The sequence below is a fragment of the Cricetulus griseus genome, assembly GCF_003668045.3.
Source record: "Cricetulus griseus strain 17A/GY chromosome 1 unlocalized genomic scaffold, alternate assembly CriGri-PICRH-1.0 chr1_1, whole genome shotgun sequence".
Classification (NCBI taxonomy): Eukaryota; Metazoa; Chordata; class Mammalia; order Rodentia; family Cricetidae; genus Cricetulus; species Cricetulus griseus.
The window spans coordinates 51,857,854-51,883,573 of NW_023276807.1; the positions used below are offsets into that span (position 1 = coordinate 51,857,854).

The 25,720-nt window shown below is 38.8% G+C and overlaps 1 protein-coding gene across 2 annotated transcripts in view; it reads left to right on the forward strand.

The window, feature by feature from the left end:
• Positions 1 to 25,720, forward strand: part of Nrg1 (neuregulin 1) — a 1,004,076-nt gene that overhangs the window by 130,725 nt on the left and 847,631 nt on the right. The window lies entirely within an intron of this gene.

The following is a 25,720-nucleotide window of genomic DNA, read 5'->3' on the forward strand; positions in this document are numbered from 1 at the left end:
ATATTTAAAATTATCTCTATATTGCATATGATATCCAATTCAGTGTAAATGTTATATAATTTCCATACTGTACTATTTAGGAAACAATGAGGCTAGAACAAGAGCTGTACATATTCATCGATCAGCTCTTCTGCAAGGTCATTGAAGAAAACTTGTCAAAAACTCAGGAAATATACACCAATACAGAGATAAGAGGCACATAGAATGCCAAATAGACAAGGCTAGAAAAGAAACTCCACACAGCATATCATAGCTAAAACACCAAATATGTGGAACAAAGAAAGAGGATTGAAGGCTACAAGAGTCACACTGAAGGCTACACAAGTTACATATAATGGAAAACCCATCAGAACAACTGCTGATTTTCCAGTGGTAACTTTGAAAGCACAAAGAGTCTAGAGCAGTATTCTTCAAGTTTTAAAAGGCCACAACAGTGAATATAGACTTCTGTGTCCTGCAAAACTGTCTTCAGAAACAGTTGAAGAAGAAAGAAAAACTTGACTCAACTCAACACAAACAGCCCAAAAATCTTATTTCCAACAGATCAAATCATAAAAAATAGAAGAAGAGGTATTTTAGCTGCAATGAGGAAATAACATAGCCAAGAGATTGGAGATAGAAAATAAAAGAAGATATAATTATTGAAACAATAAGTATGACTAAGAAAACAAGTATTAAAAATGATGACTACAATCAACACACACCTTTGAATAATAACTAAATATTAACAACCTAAATTTTCCAGCCAGGGTGGCTGAAACAAAATCCATCTCTCTGTTGTCTACAAGACACTTGTCTTAGCTCTATAGACAGACACTACCTTAAAGTGAAGGTATGGGGAAAATACCCTGATCAAATGGGACCAGGAAATAAGCAAGTGTCATCACCCTAATGCCTTACAAAATAGACTTCAAACAAAGACTTATCAGAAGAGATAAAAAAGGACACTTTATTCTAACCAAGGGAACAGTTATCCAAGAAGATGTGTCTATCTTAAACATATATGCAGCAAGCTGGAGTTCCCAATTTCATAAAAAGCAAAACTCTGGAATAAAATTTAATTCCAACCTAATAGTAGTTGGTGATTTCAATACCTCGCTTTCTCCAATAGACAAGCCATCTGAACAAAAGAGAATCAGTAGAGAAATATCAGAATTCAATGACTTGACAAATGGACTTAACAGATACCTACAGAATATTCCACCCAAACACCAGAGAAAACACATTGCATTCTGCAGCATATGGAAACTTCTCTAAAATAGAACATACTTTGGGACACAAAACACATCATAATAAATTTCTAAAAACTGAAATAACTCCATGTATCATAATGCAATAAAATTTAAAATCTGCAGCAAATAAACCTCGAGTAGTAAGTACACAAACTCACATGGAGTAAACACTTCATTATTGCTTCTATGTAACTGACGAAGTTGATGAAGATGGGATGAGTGGAAATGGATAAAGCCTGGCATAGAGTGGGTGGCTTCTAGGGGTTTACCCAAATCTCTGCAGCTTTTCCTAGAAAGTGGTTCCAGGTTTTCAGGGTGTATCTTCTTGTGATAGGATTATGTGGTGCTTGAGTGGCTGCCCAAATTCCCTCAGAGCATTATGGACTATTAGAGTTTAAGAACCACCACACTATGTGGAAGAAAGGAGAAAAAATAAGTTGTGAAAACATATGTGTGTGCTTCCTATTACCAGCTGTGGATATTATTTGCTGTGGGCCTTCATGGCTGTTATGGGCAGCACTAAGTATCTTGCCCATGCATTTAAATGTCCAGGCCTTTGTGCTGGGAATGTTGGGGGAGAAATACTGATTTTATTGCTTGGGTGAAAATTAGATCATGTGATTGGATGGAACTGCTGTCCTTCCAGTCTTGTTCTTGCCAACCTTACAATGAATGTCTAATACCACTTCTATCTCCTATTTCCTTTCATTCCTGCTATAAGACAATGTCCAGCATCTCTGGGAGCCTGCAAAGTAAATACAGAGATGAAGCACCTCCTGCTGAATGCCTCCACCCAGGAAAGTAATCAAGAGCTAGAGTGAAGCAGAAAGAAAACTAATAGAGCTCATTAGAGTAACACTAGCCCTTATATAATACTTAGGAGATATTAGGTACTCTGCTAAGACCTTTTCATCAATTAATTTGTATAGTACTTTAAAAAACTGTAAGGGAGGTAGCTACTATTAACCATAATTTCTAGATGAGGAAACCCTGAGACTCAGGGAGGAGACATACAAGATCACAGGACTAGGCAATGACGAGTTGGGCCCCCAGGCTGTGTTCATCTGATTTCCAGGTCCACAAGCAGATAAAGCCATCGCTGGGTTCTTTGCCTCCAAATATAATAGCTCCATGGCCCCCAAACAGGCTGAGGTCTAGGAGAGAGATCCATACAGCTGTCAGCCATGAGATATTGTGAATGTAGGACTGGCTTAGGCTGTCAGAGCCACATGCCCTGGAAACCATATCTGAAAGTTGCTCAGCTTTGCAATTTGCTAAGCACGTCCACCCCCTTTACCTTTTCACGTCCATGGCATCCCTTGGAGGCAGATGGTCCATTACTCCTTCTACCGTCCAGTGCGACTGCTGAGCCTGTATGCTGTTCTTTTATATTTTTTTCTTTTATTCTGCACTCAGTGTCTCTCCTTGTCCCTGCTGTGGCACAGCCAGGGCAAGCCTGTGAAGTTGCCTGTTTCCTTCTGGTCACCACCAGGGCTCTATTAATCATGCACACTGGATGTGGAAGTGTTTCTCTGGTTTGTGAATATTTGTTCTTGTTCCCATCTCTGTTTGCCTTCTTTCTCCCAGAGGAAAGGCAGGCCCAAGAGAGCAGAACAAATCTGCTTTTGCCCTCTCACTTCCTCCCTCCTCAGTTCCTATGGTAGAACACTACACCAGCTGGATGCTCACTAAATGCCAGTGAGGTAAACTATCAGCCAAAGGTATGGAAATGTGCTGTTGCCTTGGATTGCTTGTTTTGTGAGAATAAAGATGATATTATCAGTAGCATCAAACATAGCTAATTTGTCCCATGGTGCTGTCCAAGGACTCTGTGTATACATTCATTAACTCTTCCCAACAAACCAAAGTCCTACTATTAGGAAGTTTAGTTTGCACACAGAGAGACTTCTGCTTGTAGAGTGACCAGTGTACAAAGGTCCAGTGTCACTCCTCTGGAATAGTTATTATGAAGAAGGGGTTGAATTGGTGTTCTTGGAAGGGCTATGGCTGTGCACACATAGGGTTACAGAGCTAGAGGTTAGAAACTGATTTAGAAGGCATATACAACTGAAGCCATGTTTCTGTTAGACTCACAAGTGTGTTCCACTTATTTCCTTCACTGTATTCACTGAGAAAGGACATGGTCTGAAGAAGGATCTGGGTAAAGAGGATACAATAATAGAGGCATTCATGATAATGGAGGATGCCAGTGTTGGCTACTCATTATCTACTTGATTTTGACAGATTAAGAGCTTCTGGACATGAGCTAGCTCATTCGTTGAGTGGAATTCACTGCACCTACCTCTCAATGCCATGATAAAGGTTAAGTGAGATGCTGAGTATACAAGTCACCTGGTGGTAAAAATGGCTTGAGGGGATTATTCAATAAGCATCAGCTATTACTAAGAGCTGACATAATGTTAAAATCCTACTTAGTCCATAAGTTTGGGAAAGGAGTCAGATGCCTATATGCATTGCAGGCTTTCCCATGTCATGCTGCGCTGAAAATGCTTATTTGGAGACAGCCTAGGCAGATAACAGAAGTCTGGGAAGGTTGGTGTTTTGTACAATGCTGTGAGTAAGGCACTTATAGTTATTGAGCCAAAATTCTCACTGTAATAGAAGAAACAGTTGCTTTTAAACTTCTGGTGCAATTTAGTAATTATGGGAAGTTAAAATGTAGGTCATTTGAATTGGATTTGGAGGATAAAGTTCTGTCCTATTGTGGGGATGACTCATTGAGGAGGTAGCTTGACATAGTGGGAACAGCAACTGATAAGGAGCCAGGAGACCCAAGTTTCTGGCCTAGATTTACTCAAATAAGCTGTAATGCCTTAGGGCAAATCATTAAACATCTCAATTTTCTAGTCTGTAAAATAAGAGGACAATGTTTGTGAATGGATTGTTCAACTTACATAAGATTCAGCAAAGCAGGTCACTGGAAATGGGAAGCATTATCTATGGCCATTGGAGAATAAAGTGTTCCTGCTATGCAATGCCCTTCCATTGTAGACAACCAGAAGCAAAGAAAATATATCAGTGCTAGAATAATATAGGCATAAGCAGACACCTGGTGCTCTCACAATAATCTGGGCCCATTTCTATATCCCAAGAAAATGTAACCCTGCTTGTTTGAAGGGTCATCCAATCATGAATCTAATACACATATGATTTATTAAGGTCCCTTAGGGTAATTCTTAGGTGGCTATATGCTATAGATGTCTGATGCATGAGTTCTGTCACATCTTGAGAAATTGTTTATTGATTGGTAATCTATTGAAATCACTTATTTTTAAATTTATTTATTTATTTTAATTTCATTTTCCATTCCAACTATCCTTCCTCTCATCCCTCCTCCAGCCCCCTTGCTCCCCACCCCAAGTCTACCCCTATCCAATCTTCACAATGGGTAAGGGCTCCTATGAGGAGTTAAGAAAATCTGGCACATTAAGTTGGGGCAGGACCAAGGCCCTCTCCCTTGCATTAAGGCTGAGCATTGCATCCCACCATAGGGAATGGGCTCCAACAAGCTAGCTCATGCATTAGGGGTAGATTCTGGTCCTACTGCCAGGTGCCGCTCAGATAGTCTAAGATTCATAACTGTCTCCCACATATGTAGGGTCTAGTTTGGTCCCATGGAGGCTCCATAGCTGTTGGTCCAGATTTTGCTAGTTTCTACAAGCTTGGTTCATCTGTCTCTGTAGATTTATCCATCATTCTTAACCTCCCTCCCTTCCTCTCTTCGAGTGGATTCCTGGTGCTTGGTTGTGGATTTCTGTATCTGGTTCCATCAATTACTTGGTGAAGGTTCTATGATGATAGTTGGGGTATTCACTAATCTGATTACAGGGGAAAGCCAGTTTGGGCATCCTCTCCACTATTGCTAGGGGGTCATCCTTGTGGATTCTTGGGAAATTCCCTAGCACCAGGTTTCTCCCTAACCCCATAGTGCCTCTCTCTATTGAGCTACCTCTTCCATTGCTCTCTCACTCTGCACCCCCTGGAACATACAGTTACCCCATGTTCTCATCCATCTTCTCTTCCCCTTTACCCTCAGTTTACTCAGGAGATCTCATCTAATTTCCCTTCTCAGAGGGATACATGGAATTCTTTAAGCCAAGGCCTGCAAATATAGTTGCCGATTTGGGCTAAATACCTTGTTGATCTGTTTTTTTTCTCTTCGCCTTTTTCCTTCCTAGTATTTTAGTTGGCCGGGTGTTGGTGGCACACGCCTTTAATCCCAGCACTCGGGAGGCAGAGGCAGGTGGATCTCTGTGAGTTCGATCTCTGCGAGTGTCAGGACAGGCTCCAAAGCTACAAAGAGAAAACCTGTCTCAAAAAAAAAAAAAAAAACCAAAAAAAAAATATTTTAGTTGGAGTTGACTGTCTCTCCAGAAGGATTAAGGTTTCATATCAGCCTTTGAATGGACATGTTCCTTTCTCAGCACTTCCAATCACCTGTGGCATTTGGTTGTATCAGCTGTAGATTAGATGGTTGTGTAATTTTTGGAAATAAGCATTGATGTTTCAGGAATGGCTCCTGTGGTACAACAGGTTAGTCTCTGAGAATTATGAGAGTTAAACTTTGATGAAATTGAATGCTGTTTTCCTATTGACTTGCATTAAAATTTCAGAGGTCCTTGTCTTCATTTGCGATTGATTTTCAATTAGAAATAGGGTTCCTTCCACTTTTAACCTTAAAATTGGTAATTCCTTTTTGTTTCCCCATGAGTAGTTAATGATCTATGAAGAAATACTGCAGCACATTGGAAGAGCATCTCTGTCAGGCAACCCTGTAGATTAAACTGTGTGAGGGACATGAAGGCTGCTTTCGCTGCCAGAGTTGGGCATCCTTGAACAAAGCCCTTTTTGCATTGTTCAGATACTGTTTTCTCATGTGTTCATGGCTTACATGAAACCTATGAAGTTCTAGTTCTGTGGATAACTGAGGGGAAAAGTAAACTTTCTATGAATCATAATCCCTTAGTTTTAATTTTTTATAAATTAATTTTCTTAAAGTGGATTATGTCTGTCTAAGTGAATAATGACATCCATTTATTATCCTTATTTTCATTTAGTTTTTTCCCTTTTCATTTGAGTTACAAATTCCTTTTTGGCTGGATTAGGTGGAGAATCCTTGGGAGGCTCATTCAGCCCAGACAGATTTATATACTCTTCATTCTTGAAGGAGAAGAGGAAATATTTTTAAATAGAGCTGACGTGAACCATTAATTTGATTGAAGGCTTTCTGCATGAGGAATGATTGCAGCATCTTCATTGCCATAATGGAGAGAGATTAGCATGGATTAGATTATCCATGTACAAAGGTTGTACAAACTGATTGCTCTTATTTGTAGGCTGGGCCAATCCCCGCAGTTACTGGCATGACTTCTTAAGCAGTGTATTCATACTTCCTTTCATGTGGTTTACATGTGGCAGAGAGAAGAGAACATTTTCCTTGCTACTCAAACCATACGTCTCCCAATGAGGACTTGGCACAAACTCAAAAACACAAGATGTACATGTGCAATATTAAGGACATGGCACTGGTCACCTGTGCTGTCTGGGATGAGAGCACACATTGGCCAGAGGCAGCTGAGTTCCCGAAACAGATGTTCAGACAAGATGGCTAGAATGCTGTCGAAATATGCTCTAGAATGATTATGAACATAAGCCTAAAAGGGGTAGCCAAGATATGGCTCTGAATTAGAGCCACTCGTGGGATTATTATTTAATTCCAATGTAGTGTATTCTTTGCCAAGTATGTGCCAGACCCTCTGAAACAGAATCTGGTTTTTGCCAGGAGTACTTAGCAACTATATTTTAAGTCAAAATCTCTCCCAAAGCAAATAAGAATAAATTGCTTTCTGATGGAAACAGGTTGTATTTTCTGCAGCCTCTGAACCCTCACCTTCTTTGGGAAAGGCCTTCTGTGGATATGTGTCAGGGGTGGTCTTCAGGACCATGGCACCCATCTGGGCTGGTTACACCAGGTCTTTTTCCAATTGTGTGCAGTGCAATTGGTTCATGTGTTTGCTAATGATTAGCACTTGCATGGTAACCCTGTCCTCTTCCATACTTCTCCCTCTTACTTTTCTACAGTGAGAAGTTGGCATCTTTAGGTGCACCCAACATCTTTCTACTCTAGGGATTCTGACTTACTTACTCTGCTGGAAGAATACCTCTCCATCAGCGTAGCAGCCACTGCCTGGCTGCCTTCATATCTTTGTTCTGATGCTCTCTTACATGCAAGATATCCCTGGCCTCCAAATTCTAAAAGCGCACCTCACAGGATTCCCTATCCTTTTCATCCTTTTTTCTTTTATTCACCTATTGTTGCCTGATTATCTATTTCCTTAAATGTTTGTCCATTGTCTGTTATTATCCATCTAAAATAGAGGGAGGCCTTGTCCCTGTGACTAGGGCAATGGCTGGAACATTATGGGTGCTTGATAGATATCTGTTGTAACAATGAATTAACAAATGACTTGCCTTTCCTGGGTAGTTCTTCATATATATTACATTTGTAGCCTCTAGAAGACAGTATGAGAATTTCACTTAGAGTGTGACGCCCACACTGAAAGGATCTTGGAGATCAAAGTTTAGTAACTCCTTGTGAACATACAGCTTGCCTCACAAAATTTCATATGAGGGTGAATCAGCTGGGGATCTTGTTAAAATACTCAGTCTATTTCAGTAGTCTGGTTTAGGGCCTGGGGTTCTGTATGTCTAACAGGCTCCCATGTGATGCTGATGTTGCTGATTTAAGGGTTAGGCCAAGTTGTGAGGTTATATGTAACTATCAGTGGGACTCTAAGGCTCCATGGCTTCAAGGTCATTATTATGAACACTGGGTATCATTGTTATGGGAGAAAATGAAGTGCTAGCTCCTAGAAGTATCTTATTAAGAAAATGCCACTTAAAAGGCAATATTTGTGTGCATTTAGTTGTTCAGGTTCAAATTGCTAACAATGCATTATTATTCTCCAGACATATGTAGTCAAGTATGGAAATTATTACTGTGTTTGAAGTCATGGTAGGGGACACTCATAAGATCTCAAAAGCATGTAAAATCTAAACAAAAGCAACAACCATTGTTTATGGATCATATTTAAAAAGAAAACTGTAGGTATCAACCCCAAACATACCATAATCACGTAACAGTGGTGACAAATTCAACACATTCGTTTCCAAGTGCATATACAAGATTGGTTTTACTGCAACAGTTTGTGCCAACAAACCAACCAACTTTCAACATTTATGAGAGGTGTTGTTCTCCCAGGGAATTATTTGGTTTTAAAAGCTCATGAAAAGGCATAGAACCAGATATTCCAAAACAAATAATTTCCCTCAAGCCACTGGCAACAATCTTCCACTAAAAACACCAACTAGAAATGAAATGAATATTTAGAAACCCTCAGGTCATCTCCCCATAGATATCCTGTAGTCATCCACTGCTTTTCTAGTCTGAGGCCAAAATCCCCTTGTAGGAGCGTCGGTGCTTTGGAAAAACTGTTTTGAAGCAAAAAGCAAACAACAGCCCGTCAGGAGCTGCCTAGCCTTTTGAGAGGCAGCTTACTCACTGTGCATTTCCCCCCATCAGCTCTGGAGTTTTCTCAGCACTTTAGTTTCAAAAGTCATCTACTCAAAGACTAGGAGAACACATCTGGAATAACAGATCTTTAATAGTAAATGACAACAATAAATGTACATCTAGTGCAAACCTTAGTCAAATACAGATATTTTAGGGGGCCTTCTCTAGTTGGAAATGCCAACTGTGTTAGGAATATGGTATTTACAAATCTCATTAGAAGTAGGTATTGTAATGTTAGTTTTATAGATAAACTGATGCATGGTCGTGGGATTTATATTTTTCAAACTGGCAAAACTGTTGCAGGTCGGAACTGGTACTCATCTTCAGACATCCTGATCCCAGAACTCATGCTACACTGAATATTATGCTGATAGCTATAAAAGATTGATTATTGGTGATCACAAGCTGCCTCTGTAGAATATTGAGTTTTAAAATCTCTTGTTCTATTTTACCCCCAGTGACGAAGAAAACCGATTTTTATCACATACTGTCATCAATTTGAGTCTTCTAAATTATTTTTCAGGGAAACACTAAACATCCTTATAATGTTTAGTTAATTTCTTATTGTAACAGAATGCCTGGTAGAACAATGTGCAAGGAATGGTTCATTCTGATTCAATCACTGTTATGCTCAGAGACAAGTGTTCCACAATAGGGAAAGGGGTGGTAAAGGGAGAGGGCAGTCCATGTGTTGTGATCAGAAGCTCCCACAGAGCTGTTCACATGGTGTCAACTGAACAGGACGCAGAGAGATGTAGATCAGATCTTTGACTATGTATAAAATTTAAACACCTGCCCTGAGTGACTTACCTCTGTCCACTGGCTTCTGCAGGCTTCAAAATAGTGTTGCCAGCCTAAGCCAGGGTTTAAGTGCTCAAAATAGGAGCTGTAGGGGCTATTTCCAACTCAAATCACAGCACATAATTATACATCTGAACTAAGATCTCCAGTGTTCTTAGTCCATGGAACACTACAAGGTTTTTTTTTTTTTTTTTTTTTTTTTTTTTTTTTTTAATTTGTGTGTGTGTGTGTGTGTGTGTGTGTGTGTGTGTGTTTCTAGTTTTTATCTTTCTTTCTATTTTTAAATCCTGGTGTGTTTTGTTGTTTATTTGTTTGTTTGACTGTTTGTTTTCTAAATAGAGAGAAAGAAAGGGCATGTGAGTTGGGGGAGGGTGGGAGGAGTGAAAGATCTAAGAGGAGCTGGGAGGGAGGGAAGTGTGATCAAAATACACGGATTAGATGGCCTCTGAGTTGCAAATTACAGAATATACACAAGCTGGCTTAATCAGAAAAGTCAGTTACTATTAAGCATCTTGATCTCTGGGAAGAGTACCAAAGAGCTGAACTTAGGGGTTACACAGCTACACCAACGGTTTACCTTTAGGTCACATGGCCTCTCAGTCTCTGTGAAGACAATGGTCACCTTCCCAAGCCAATGTCAACTGCCTTCCACATGCTCTTCCTGGTTTGGTTCCAGATGTAAGAGAGTTTGTCTGAACTCATGCTTTGAAAGAATTCCAAAACCTAGGAAGCTGTTCAAAAATAGTTATCTCTAAGTTATCAGGAAGCCTCCAATGACTATGCAAATTAAAAAAATAAAAACTGTGGAGCTTCTTTTCCTCATTTTTTATTTCCTTTGAATGTTAAATCCGTACAGAGAACAGAGATTATATCCATCCCCCAAATAGCGCTGCATGAAGTCCACAAGACCTTTTTGAGACTCCTGTAAAAATAGGAAATGTGAATTTGGTGCCTAGCATTCAATTGATCATCCAGTGGGAGGTAGAGAAAGTGCCGCCCAAAAAGTCCATGCAGCAATCCAGATGTGGCAAGAGAGCTGCTCTTCAAGGTAGCAGCTGGCAAACTGGCCAGAAATGGGTGGGTTCTCTGGGCAAGTGCTTTGACAAATAGAACAGAAACCTTCGAATGTGACTTCCGTCTCCCTGATCACCCTGAGCCCAAGTCAAAGGTGCAGAAAAGCAAGGAATCTTGCTTTTTGAGTGTCAAAGGAACTAAAAGGAGGCAACATCTGGCAACTGAATGCCCTCTCTAACTTTTTGTTGCTATAGACCTCCGATGTAGAACATCAGTAAAGCACTGTATCTGCGTGGGCTTTGTCCTTTCAAATTTTGTGAGTCCTTGCCACTGGTTTTGATTTAAATTTACACAAAGGATTAAATTGGAAATTAATTTCCATGTGTGGTTAAAATATTTTGCTTTGCTTTTGCTCTAATCTAATTTGTTCATAGATAAAATCCAGTTTACACATGCAAACCGAACATTTGGAATTAGACATATCTCCTGATTTTTGAAACCTCTAACTACAAATATACAGATTTACATATTAGTATACCAGGTTCTTTAAATTGGTTTTGTTCAATTAATACATTCAAATTTTCATTTAAAAATACATTTAAAATTATTACTTTAAGTATGAGTTTTGGGGCAACATTAAGATATTTGTAGCCACAACATTTTTTTTTTCAGATTTTTTTATTTGAATTAGAAACAAGATTGTTTTACATGACAATCCCAGTTCCCTTCTCCCTCCTGTCCTCCCCTGCCCCCCACCAACTAAAACCCTACCTATTACATATCCTTTTTTTCTATTATTATTATTATTATTATTATTATTATTATTATTATTACTAATTCAAGTTAGGGAACAGGCTTGTTTCACATGTAAGTCCCCTCTCCCTCTCCCTCCCCTCACCCCCATTCCTTCTCCCCCACCTCCAACCTACCCCCCACCCCATCCACCCACCACTCCCCAGGCAGGGTAGGGCCCCCAACAGGGGCTCCACCAAGTCCACCAAATCTTCCTGTGCTGGGCCCCTCCCCTGTGTCCAGAGACAGAGCGCATCCCTTCAAGTGGGATGGGCTCTCCAAGTCCCCCCCACACACCAGGGCAAAACGCCAGTCCACCTACGGAGGCTCCCAGGAATGCAGGGGCCTCCCCATTGGCATCCATGATCAGGGGGCTGGATCAGTCCCGTACTGGCCTCCCAAAGAGCGTCTGGGGTCGATATGCTTTCCCTTTTTCAGGCCAACTGTTTCTGTGGGTTTCTCCAACCTGGTACAGACCCCTTTGTTCTTCATTCCTCCCTCTCTTCAACTAGGTTCCAGATTTCAGCTCAGTGTATTTCTGTGGATGTCTGTCTCTGCTTCCATCAGCCACTGGATTAGGACTCTAGGATAGCATAGAGAGTAGTCATCAATCTCATTCTAGGGGAAGGGCTTCTAGGCCATCCTCTCCTCCACTGCCCGGACTGTCAGATCGTGTCATCCTTGTAGGTCTCTGGAGATCTCCCTAGTTCCAGATCTCTTCTCAGACCTATAGTGGCTCCCTCTGATATGGTATCTCTCATCCTGCTCTCTCTCCTCTATTCTTCCCCCAAATCAATATCTCTGCTCCTCCATTTCTTCTCCTCTACTCTTCTTCTTGTGCTCCTATTGTAGCCACAACATTTTTGAGTCTGGATTTTTTCTGTGTATCCCAGGCTGTCTTTGAACACCTGCTCCAGCCTCATAAATGCAGAGACTACAGTACAAGCATACACCATCACACCCAGCTTGTTCACACTTTTGAATACAACAACTGTTATTGAGTAATTAGATTGTTGCTATCTCTTGTTTGTAGAATGTAAAATTTACCATAGAAACAAAAAGTGTGCAGCTTACTAAGATATAACAAAAATATCTCTAGTCATAACTGATAGATGTCTTTATACTTCATTTAGAGTTTGTTCGTTTGCCTTTTCCTGTCAGTCCTGGTGTATCTCAAAATTACGATTCGCATATGGGCAGTTTGACATGTTGGGTCCGATTCAGTGAATGCCTTTTCTTTGGAAATGGCCTGTGGTAGCTCAGCTGGGCTGAAAGACCTCATTGTACTGTTGAAAAATGCTCTGCATACTATTTTGTCTTAAGATTTTTGGATCCAAGGTGTTCTCAGTATGAAATGCTGTTTTCCTACAGAATTTTCTCCAATTTTCATTACAGATGTATTCTCTTTGTGAAAATTGATACCATCAAATTTAGTTTCCTTGGCATTTTAGTAGCCTCTTGCTCTCCAAGGTTGAGTTTCTCCCCGGGTTGATTATTGTTCACGCTGATGGAGGACAGGGTGTTTATGTGAAAACCATTAATGGGGGTTTGCACTGTAGAACAACATGGAATAGTATTAAGATTGAGTGTTTTGATGACCCCTGCACCTGAAACAGCTGTTTGTATATTTTACATTACAGTTTGTAGAAGTAACTTGAAACAAGATACTTAACCCATAACCTCAGTTTTCACCTACAAAATGGGGTTGTTATTAAGTACTATGTAAATAAGTCATACATATTCTTTGCAATGCAGGAAGAATTCTGTGATTGTCAATTGTGTTACCATCATTATTAAATGTATTTATCTTTACTCCAATAAATGCAGAATATTATTTTGTGTGCAGAAATCTTTTATGTGCAGCATAAGCAATGCTGCCAGAATACAAGATTCTCAATGGGGAGTTGATAATAGGATTCTCACTACACGAAGAGTTATAGGATGATCAAACATGAAGACTTTGTGTCCTTAAGAACAGTAACAAATTTATAACCAGTTTGCTAAGAAGTTTCCAGGGACACTTAATATTGTGTATTTTATGTGTAATAAATGCATTGTAGAACCTACAGTTGAAATTTCTTTGAGCTTTTAATTGTTATATATGTATCAGATCCACAGTCTAGCATTTCAGAGTTGATATTCAGTGGTCCTGGAGCAGTTTCTTCAGAGGAAAATATTCACATTGGCCACATTGTTATGTGATCCCAGGATTATATTCCTTACTTAATGTGAAATTCAAACCACTGACTTGGCACAATAGCAAAACATACATTTTTTCTTCTTCCCTGACCCCATTTTCTAGTTGATTCTTCTTTGTGTATCTAATTAACAATGGGGCTGCTTCCTAAAGGAACATTTTTAGTGATCTATATGTGAAGGTGAAGCTTAATCGTGAAATGAGTTATCTTAATTTTTTTCTTTCTGTGGATTCTGGTTCCATAGACTAAATCAGAACCTGACACTTGAGAGAGGCTTGCAAAGTGCTATGGATAATTTTGGCAACAGAGAAGAAAAGGAGTGTATACTTTATCTGAAACAACCACTTATTATTATTTCTTAAACCTGGAGGTGAATACAAACAAATGATATTTCAAAAAACACCAAGAAAGAAAGCCATTGAAAAAGCTATTGAAGCTTCAATTATTTCCTGATAATGATAATCACCCATGAATGGGCTTAACAGCCCTTCTACCAGGAGATTCTAGATTGTGCTACAGTGGCAATAAAAATTTATTATCTAATACCTATTTCTTATCTCTGATTTTATTTTTTCAGGTTTTCTCTATTCTTTTAAGTGTAACTTTAAGAAGAGCAGGTTAGAAAACTGGGAGATATAAGGAGTTCTAGCAAATGAAGCCAGAAGAATAAGCATCCCCAATGACTGAATGATGGAGAAGACAGCATAGCAGTATGTAAAGTCTGTGAGATGATCGAGGTCAAAGGCTCTTGGGAAGATAGCTGAGTTAGAAGCCTAGTGGCATGTGTTCTTGACCAATCTCTGTTCCCTTTTTGAGTTTCAGTTTCTTTAAAAAGCTGCATAACTTTTCAGAACTATTTCTCAGCAATGGAATAGTTTATCCTGAATGTTCTTTATAGACACAGAGCACTAAACCTAGTAAGGAAATGGCAATCTTTCTCCCATGTGTTATAATGTGTGTTCTCAGTCATGGACTAAAAGCTCCTGACATTAGAGGGTGATAAAATCCTGAAAAAAAGGTTTTTTTAGAGGTAAACTTTAAGATACACTTCTCAATCAGTAAAACTTATATGACTGAATCTTTTGTACATGTGGATATTTATTTATGTAATATACATATCCACATGTCAGTTTTGATCACTAGGTTTAAGTAAACAAATAACCTTAGAAATTATTTCTGTATTACCCTCAAAAAGTGCTCAATTTGAAACATATTTGGTACTTCCTTGAATTCAGAAGAACAGAGAACTTTTATTGTATTAGTCATTACTGTGTTACCTTTGTAATGATAATAATAATATAGATTTGAATGAACTTATAGTCTTCTCAAATCTCCAGCCATTGTTATCCATGAAGGATGCTTCTGAGAGGCCTGAAAATGGAGAAGAGTATGCTTTAGGACTGTTGAGTGGAAAAATGTCTTCTTTGAGTGCTCCCAACATTGTATCACATCTTAGGACATTATCCTAAGGAGCAACCTGGTGTTATGTCATCCTGAAGACTCTTTAATTTATAATGATTTGTTCAAACCACTAAGTGATGTATACCTTTCGATTTTGCCAAGGAATGTATGAAATGAGTGCTAGTAATGCTACATTGAATATTTTCAAAATAAATTAATGAATGTATTTTATTCTATTTTATCTATGAAAGGAGGAAGAGGTTACTGCTACCAGTGGAAAGTCAGAGAAAGTTTGATGGTTTAAGATCTGCAGCAAGTAATTTTTCTCTTTTGCCATGCTACCATATTAGATGAATAATTACATAACAATAAAAACTTCCATTATGGATATTAAAACAATGTTACATTCTATGATGAAGAATAAGCACCCATAAATCCCCACTGATACTAAGAATTGATTTACTTTCTTTCCTCATCCTCCAGTTTGCTTAGCATCTTGTGAATAAAGAGTATCTATTTCTGATCCTTGTTGTCCTCCTCTCTGATTGTCTGGAAAGTCAACTGAAAGGATAAGGCTAGACAATATTAACCTCTTTCAGCTCCTATTGTGTTCAGAAATCACTTGTCTGTGGGTTGTTTTTGAGTCAGTTGTCCTGGCATATTACAATGAGGAAAGTAGCAATGAGTGTGTCATTCAATTTGCTGAGTAAGGTAAAGATGAAAGGTGGAGACTGGCTATTTTGCTGATGCAGGCTGTACAATGTTCTGATTTAGCAATATAAAGGAAGATTCTACCTTCCACTCTGGCAGTGTTTCTTCCTGGATGAGTACTGGACCAGTGGCTAGTATGTATTGCCCATTTAAAACTATGTAATGGCCCAGTAGAGCTACTGCTCCTGATGAATATGTGGGTGGAGGAAGGGAGTATATTAGAGACCTAGAAACCTCCCATGGCAGTATTGATCCAAAAAATGAAAAATAGGAATGTGGTTTTAGGAAGCAAATTGAAATTCACTTTATAGTTGAGGCAAAAGGAAGAGATGAAAGTTGTGTGAGTTTGTAACATTAGTGTTAGAATTGAGGATTGAATTTGACTCTTCTTTTCACTCTCCACCTACATTTGTTTACATTTCAAAAGACTTAACACCCTTTTGTTTTCATTGCTTTTATCACCATGGATTATAATCTTATAAAAATATGATCAGTGAATTTATCTTCATTGTATTTCATATACAACAGGAAATATGAGATGTTTCTGCTTTTTCCTATCACAAAAGGTAGACTAAAAAGTTGAACTCAAGATTAAACAGCAAAGATTGAGAGACATATCCATAACATTTTATGGTATGCTATGTCAATTTTAGGGAGTTAAATATTTTCTACTCGAGAGTGCAGATACAATCACAAATAGGCAGACAGCAATACTTTTAAATGCAACTGTTGTGTGGTGCTGTCCTTTGAGCACAACTGTCATTACAGTGTTAATCAGAGCACCTTTGACTACTTGCAAAAGACCTATATGATCTGGCCTGATGACATTCCCTCACAGAAAGAGGGATGGAGAGAGCCATTCAACTCTCACCTGAGATCTGTCACTCCTTCCCTGACCTCCCTGTCAGATGTTTGTAGTATGCTTTCAGCTGCTTGAATCTCAGGAAGTGCTAGAGTATATAAAGGGAGGAGGTTAACTGAAGGCGGGATTCCATCTATGCAGTCATATGGAAGCCATCATCTATACCAGGTTAAGACTTTTTGGTGATGGGGATCACACATATACATGTAAGTAAACCCTCATCATGTTCTTGCTAGTAAGCACTCATTAGGTCAAGGAGCTAGACTTTCACAGAATTGTTACATTGATCTATCATTATTGTCCTATGTGGGTAAGCATTTGTATAGATCTCCCCAGGAGAACTTTGTGCAACAGTAAGTGGGTGCTTTTTGGAGCCTACAGGACCTTTTATTTTTTAGGTGAGGTCTTACCCTTTCTATGATATGGCAAAGGAGATATACTCCCCATAGTAAATGTTTCAGGGCTTCAAACTTAGAAAATGTATAAATGCATGCAGAAGATGATGAGTAGAATGGATGTGTTGAATGGACAAAGGACTGTACAAATAGGGATGTCAGAGCTCTGAGTGTATTTAGGTATTGAAAATGATGATAATAAAGACTGGATGCAGACTAATAGTGATAGGGAATAAGAACCAGATTCTCAGTAGGTTTGGATTACCGTTTTCTCATCCATAAACCTCATAAAACATATTTGCAATAATCTTGGGGTTGATAAACACAAGGCAGGCAGATTTGGCTACGTGATTTTATAAACATCAGTTATCCTCTCTGAGCACTTCATCTGTGAAGGAAGTGTACCATGATGGATTTCTTGGCTTGCATAAGTGCTTTTGGGCAGAGAATCTTCCAAGTATTGTTTACAGCTCTATCAGGAGAAAGAGAAGTTGAGACTGTGGCCCTGAGGGCTATTTCTGATCAGTCCAGCCTGCCACGTGAGCACCATAGGCAGATAGCAGACATAGTTACCATTTCTTCTCAAGGATATTCTTTACACATGTTCCTTGAGGATACACTTTCAGCATTTATCCTGTTTTCCTTGCAACTTCCATCACTCACACTATTACCTAATGCTGTCTAAGATACTCTATTCTATGAGAAGGAATATGTCTGACTTGAGCCAAACCTTGATGTGATCATTAGGAAATATGTCATTCATGGTATTTGGATCCTTATCAGGTTTCCTTGAGCTGTTTTTAATTTTTGGTGTTGCTAAATACTGTAGTCTGCTATAATAGCATCCTGTGGCTGTTCTCATTCAGATCCCATGGCTGCCAGGGCATTGCCACAGCACAGAGAACAGGCTGACTCTAGTTTCTGACTGCATTGTAGAGTCATGGAATTCAGGTGCAGAAGACAGAGTTCTCTGTGTGGTTCCAAGAACTTAAATCCAATTCCTGGCAGGATGTTTCACACTCTGATCTGGGCTTTGCAGTGTAGGATGCTGAAGAAAAGCTTTCTCCCTCTGCTGACATGGTCTGCTCAAAGGAGTTGCAATGGAGTTTCTTGGCATGGTTTATGTCAGCAGCCGCCAGGTTGGCTCTTACCCTCCACTCCTAACTCTTCAGTGCTTAGAAAAAACAGAACTAGGAATGGCCACATGGTCTCTGTTGTTTATTTGATTCTTTGTGCTCATCCTACTCATCTGTTACTGTTTTGAAAGAAAAACAAAAGTCAATTAATTTTATGACTAACTAGAGTGTAAATTCTAAAACCTAAAACACATGCATTAAATATAGAAAGTATTTTTCTTTTTGTAGCTGTTTAAATACAAGACAGATTTAAGTATAGATTTAATGAAATGCCTATTTATTCGTAGAAGTAATTTTAATTATTTTAGTCTATCTTTGTTTTACAGATGAAAAAAGAGAACACTAGTATCCAACAAGGTTAATGATTTCCTGGATTTAGCTGAAGTAAAAAGCAACCCAGAATGTCTCTATTTTATTTAATTTATGCTTTTATATAAATTTTATTTTATATTTATATTTATTTTATGTCATAGCATACTCCTAGCAGTTATTTAATAATCATAAAAGTTTGTTCTTAAAATGACCATTTGGATTTTTTTAAAACATAGTTTGATTCATAGGTTACTAAAACATTAATTTTGTGATTTTGCAAGATAATTGCCATGTGCTGAATGCGTGATTTGTCTTTTTCTGTCTTTTGCTTTTTTCTGGTAGTGGAGCTATAAGTCAAGTCCTCCCAGTTCTAGGCAAGTGTTTTGCCTCTGAGCTACATCTCTAGGCCTGTTCTTTGTTCGTTGTAAGCCTGTAATTGGCAGGAGTGTCCTTCTGTCATCCTTGGGTTTATGTCTAAGCTTTGAAGATTCTGTTCTCCCAGCTCTGTCTCAGTCTTTGCATAGTTCTCAGCTGTGGGGAGTGTGGGGCTTGCCAGATGTTTGTACTGAGACAGTTACACTTCAGCCCTGTCTGCAACCCGTCCTCTGTGTCCTCCTCACCTGGACTCCTGATTCTGCACAAAACAGAGGTGACAAGTCAAGAAGAATGCCTATGGGTTGATGTTTTCAAGCCCCAAGGATGCCTGTAATTCTCACACTCCTGTAACTTAACAGGCCTCTGAGGGCAGGATGATAGCCTAACTCAATTAAATTTAAATATTTAGTATGTTGCCTGTAAATAATCATATCTGAATCAGAAAAAATACTATGAACAAGTAATAGCAACCAGCATCCACATGGGAACATCACAGCTGTCCGGGGGAATGTCAGAGCAGTGTTATTCCGAGGCGCTTGGCAACAAATGCTCTCAAATTCTGTTTGTTAAAATGTGAGGATTAGGTGTTCTTGGGGCAGGAAAGAAAAATGAAACTACTCATTACAGATGGAGGGGAAAATGAGGATTCACTATCAGAGTTACTTTTATGGAAATTTGGATCCATACTGCATGATTTTCATGTTTAAGTGAGATTGGAGGCTTTGTGTGATGGTTCTGTAAATGCTGGATAGAAACACTGGATGGAATTGATTCTCAGTGAGACAGAAAACCTGCTGAATTGAGAAGAGAGCTCACTCACTGACAGTTTTGTGAAGCAAGAGCTCCACATTCTTAATAACTATCTTGACTCACTAGACAATGGCATGTGAGAGAAAAATTTGTATGAGAATAAAATACGCTGTCAATCTGATGTTGGTAAAACTAGGCACACACTAAAAGCTAGGACATTTTTAGTATTTATTGGGGTTATTTAAGTTGAAAATCTATTTCAACAAATGTCAGGGAACTCTTCCAAAGCATTGCAGAAACATTTACCCAGGAAGTCCTCCTAGACAAACAAAAACAATTCACACTTTTCATTTGCTCTCAATCTTTTGAGCCAGTAAGAATAAGGCTGTTCTCTTATTGTGAGATTTTGATTAGCTTCTGTTTTTTACTGGCCTTATAATTATCAACCAAAAGATTTTCAATGCTCCCCAAACCACAATTTAATCATGCTTTCTTTTCAAGTCTAACCTCCTTTTCTTCCCTCCCTCTTTGACTTTCTCTATCCCTCTCTCTTCATACTCTGTCCTTCATTCTGTCCTTCTTTTGCTTCTTGGGAGCCTTCTCTGCTAAGATGACATGTTACCCAAGATGTCATGTGTTTGTCCATCGTTTGCTGGGCTCTCAGAGTGTAGTCTCTAGATTTTAAAATACAGCTCTAGAAAAGAGAGCATGAATTGAATCCTCAGCAACTTCTCATCGGAAGGCATGGTTTGTATTAGTTTCTTTTGTAGGGTTCTTTATGGGGTAAGTGTTTCCAGATGCCCCAAATCTCTGAGTTATGTTTGCTGTCAGAAACAGCAACCCTTCCTCCTTTCTCTCTCCAGTAATAAGATTATGTACTGGGATAGTTCCCAGTCATGCTGCTCACAACAGACATTTCATAAACCACAGTTGAGTTATTTCAGCTCCACTGTGTCCAGCAAAGCTATTGGTACTTGCTCTTTCTAGGATACAGTTCGCTATTACGAATGATACAGAGGTGGTCACAGCATGGACTCTTAAGGAATTTTTGATGTATGATTGAACTATGCAAGCAAATATCCAGCCCAAGGGTGACAGTTACAAAACAGAAACACACGTAGGAACTCAGCAGGGGAGCAAAGGACATGCTTGGGGATGATGAGCTGCATATACTTGAAAGTGTTTTACTTATATAGTCTTTTGAGACATACCACGTAGTTTTACTTCTAGTCATGATGATTATTTTCCTGGTAGACCCCATGGGTTATTTCATTGATACAAAAGCTCATGGAAAGGTGACATGATTCAGTGCAGCAGTCTTCAGAAGAGTTGTTGATTTGAATCTGAGTCATTGAATTATGGTTTTGTGACATGTTTTAGTTCAGCTTTCAGATGGCTTCTTTATCAGGTCCTGCAGTTAAATCACTTACCCTAGACTGTGAAGGAGAGAGGCCCTCCCCAGAAGGAGCTGTCACGATCCATGAGATATGCCTTCCTGGGCCAGCTTTCTAGAGTGACAACTGTGTTCCCCAATCAAGAGGGATGCCTTCCCTTTTGACAAGCAGGCCAGATGTTTATGTGTGTAATGTTGTGTGGGGGGTGATTGGGGGATGAGACAAGGGAGTCTCTCTTATTTCATAGGGAATGAATCAGTCACAACACTGACAGGACCTTTTAACAAGAGGATTACAGTTGCAAGGAGGAAATAGTTAAGTAGATTTGGGGCTTTGGCACCCATGCCTCCCTGGAGCTATCCGAGGTGCTGAACCATTTCTCATTGTGCCTTCTAATTCAGTCAAACAAACCTTTGGAATGTTAAGTTTTCTGTTATTCATTTTATTTTTTCATAATTTGTTTAATGAGAATTTTATATGCTATAAATCCTTTGAGGTGATTTCCAAATTCAAAACATAAAAATGATGTTAATATGGTTCTAGGGTATTTTTAATATATATTTTATTTGTTTTATTCATTTTACATACCAGCCACAGCTCCACCTCTCCCTCCCCTCTTTGTCCCCCAAACATACCCCCATCCTGTCCTCAGAAAGAGTAAAGCCTCTCATTGGGAGTCAACAAAGCCTGGCACATTTAGCTGAGGCAAGACCAACCCCCTCATACACACACATACACACACACACACACACACACACACACACACAGAGGCTGAGCAAGGCATCCCATAATTTGGAATGCTCTTCAGAAAGCCATCTCATGCACTAGGGATAGATCCTGGTCCCTCTGCCAGGAGTCCCACAAACAGGCCAGGCTGCAAAACTGTCATCCACATGCAGAGGGCCTAGTTTGGCCCCATGCAGGCTCTCTAGCTGTCGGTCTAGAGTCTGTGAGCTCCCACAAGTTTGGGTTAACTGTTTTTGTGAGTTTCTCTGTCATGATCTTGACACCTTTGCTTGAGGATGTTTTTATCTTGGAGGAATCATTGTATACTAGAAACCTCAATAATTATTATGTTCCCAAGTATCATGAGCCATAGATGGGAATTTGATTTGCTAGGCAAAAATGCTCTTCAAAAAATTTGTTATTCCATATAAAGTTGAGAATTGTTTTTTCAAGGTCTGTGAAGAATTGTGCTGGGATTTTGATGGGGATTGCCTTGAATCTGTAGATTGCTTTTGGTAAGATTGCCATTTTTACTATGTTGATCCTACCTATCTAAGAACATGGGAGATCCTTTCATTTTCTGGTACCTTTTTTAATTTCTTTCTTTAAAGATTCAAATTTCCTATGACACAGGTCTCACTTTTTTGGTTAGCATTAACCCAACTGTTTGTAGCAATTGTAAAGGGTGATATTTCTCTGATTTCTTTCTCAACACATCCTCCATATATAGTAGGGCTACTGAATTTTTTGGAGTTAATCTTGTATTCTTCCTCTTTGCTGAAGGTGTTTACAGCTGTAGGAATTCCCTGGTAGAGTTTTTCGGTTCACTTATATAGACTATCATATCATCTACAAACAGTAAAAGCTTTACTTCTTCCTTTCCAATTTGTTGGTTTATATGGTAGATTACATTGATAGATTTTCAAATGTTGAACCAACCCTCCATCTTGAGGATGAAGCCTACTTGATCATGGTGGATGATTTTTCTGATATGTTCTTATATTCAGTTTGCCAGTATTTTATTGAGTATTTTTGCATCAATGTTCATGAGGGATATTGGTCTGTAGTCCTCTTTCTTAGTTGTATCTTTGTGTGGCTTGGGTACCAAGGAAATTGTAGCCTTGTAAAAAGAGTTTGACAATGAACCTTCTGCTTCTATTGTGTTCAACAATTTGAGGAGTATTGGTATTAACTCCTCTTTGAATTTCTGGTAGAATTCTGTACTGAAGGCATCTGGCCCTGGGCTTTTTTGGTTGGGACTTTTTATGACTGTTTCTATTTCCTTAGAGGTTATAGCTCTATTTAAGTTGCTTATCTATTCTTGATTCAATTTTGGTAAGTGATATCTGTTCAGAAAATTGTCCATTTCCTTTACATTTTCCAATTTTGTGGAGTACAGGTTTTCAAAGTATGACCTGAAGATTCTCTGGATTTCCTCAGTGTCCGTTGTTACGTCCCTCTTTTCATTTCTGATTTTATTAATTTGCGTGTTCTATCTATGCCTTTTGGTTAAGTTTGGATAAATGTTTGTCTATCTTGTTGATTTTCTCGAAGAACCAACTGTTTGTTACATTGATTCTTTGAATTGTTTTCATTGTTCAAAAATAGTTTGAGAACTTCATACATGGGTACTGCTTGTACATCATTTACTGCACCTCCAGACTTCTCCTATGTCTTCCTCTAAAATTGATGACCTCCTCTTTATTTCTGTTACATATGAGCACACACCTTATATATACACATCTTTACAATATGTTGAGTCCACTTAGTGTTGCTTGTATGTACATGTGCCCAAGGCTAAACACTTGGGATTAGACTACCTACAAAGGAGTTCATCTGGAAAGTAAACTCATTTCATCTCTGTTAGTTGTCATCAACCACCCATAGTTCTTTATCTAGGGTTAGAACCTTGAAGATTTTTGTTGCTACAGATAGAGACAAATAGAGATCAACATCGACAACTGGCCAAAATATATAGAATAAGTGTATGTGGGGTTCCCAATTTCAACAATGCAACTCTTACTCCTAAGGCTTTGGGAATATCACAAAAGATTTTGAAATCAAAGGACGAGGTTGCCTGCTGCTTGATAATGTCCCTTAGATATGACAGGAAAAAATGCCCCCATAAAACTCCCCGAAGTGTGGTTTTCTGAATAAGACGGCATAATGACAATACCAGTCGACATGCCAATGTGGATGAGGGAAAGTCCACAAGGTTCTATATGAAGACCTTTCAAATATTTAAAGATTGATCTTGACTATTTCTGACTAGATTAAATCTGTCATCTGTGTTGTAATTTAAGAAAAGCGGCATGTGAGAGAAAGATTCAAGCAGAGGGTTCAAGCAGAGGTTTGTTTTTTGTTAGGGAAAGGGATCATAAAAAGGAGAAAGGGAAGGGGGTAGACTGGCCTCCAGAGACAGGAGCAGCAGGAGAGAGAAGAAAGGAAAGAGGGGGGAGAGGGGAGAACAGACAGAGAGAGGGAGAGAAAGAAAGAAGAATGGGAGGTAGGCAGGGCCCTTTTAAAAGGAAACAGTGAATAGTCACAGGTGGTGCTCTTAGTGGCTGCAGCTGAGGGTATACCATGTTAGAACCCCAATGACAGGCCAGGACAGATGTATATGCCTGATACTTGTTCTTGCTATAGTCTTCGTTATATTGACAGCCCAGTTTTTTGTTTCATTCACTCATTCATCAAACATTTAGAAATGATTTTCTATGTGTTGGATGCTCTTCAAGTAGTTAAACTTGTCAGAGTCAATATTAGCTAATACTAAATTTTATTATGCTTGCTTTTTATTAACTTGGCAAGCAAACTTACTGTTGTGAAGAAGTTTTGATATGCTATAAGGAAAACATTTCCTTTAAAAGCAGGTGCCATTTTATTTATTTATTTTTCAGGAGAAATGGTGTTAGTTCTAACCTTTTTTATAAACTTTTTAATTTTACATAGCAACCCCAGTTTCCTCTCCTTTCCCTTCTCCCACCCTCCTCACCTCCCCCTATCTAACCCCCTATCTACTCCCCCAGAGGGGGTAGGGCATACAAGTTGAGGCAGGACCAACCACCTCCCCCTAAAAGTAGGTGTATTGCTTTGGGAAAAATAAATATAAAATATTTATACTGAGTGCATTAGATAATGTAGTCTCAAGGAATGTAGAGTAAGCATTTTTGGACATCCTCATATTTAATAGGACCAAATAAAATGGATCAGTCTAGAAAGAAAAGAACCACAGGCTTTCAGTTCAACATTCTATACACATATACTATTTCAGCTATCTTCTTCTTTGGTTGTGCCTGACGTAGCTATCATGTGTTCAGATAACCATCCTCTTTTCACACCCCGCCTCATAGAAATGAAAGACGGATGCAAGTTATTTTTTTCCTCAGACAGAAACACATACCCAACAAAATTGCAGTCTAACTTAACATTTTGTTGTTCCAAGGATGGGGGTAGACAAATTAGTTCTGAATTCCATGGAAATGTTTTGTTTACCACCAATATGCATATGCTTATCAAGAGAGACCCCTAGCTTATCAAACAGTAATGCACTCCTTCAAGGAATACAGAGTCAACACAGTCTAGTTTTCTCAAGATTTCCAGACACCAAGGGTGAGTGTGGATAAAACTTCCAGTCTTCAGCCTAGTTTTTAACAAAATGTGCATGTAGAATGCAGAATTCTACTACTTGGAATTGAGTTACCTACTAAATTTTACAAGAGCAAACTACATATACTTTTATATGTAGGTATGCTTGTTTTTTGACATGTGTAGACTTATCCAAATTCAAAGAATGATTGGCTTTGAAAAAAAACATTGCTTGTGAAGCTGTGAGTCTTAGATATTTTTATTGTCACCACAAAGAAATATTGAGAGGTGAAAGTGTTGGAGGATAGGCTTCTTTCCTATGGGTGTTTATTCAACCTTTGATCATGGACCAATTTTAGAGTTATTCCTGTATTTGTTTTCTTTCTCATTCATTAGGACAGTGACAGGCATTGTCTAAAGACATAAATGATTATGAGAA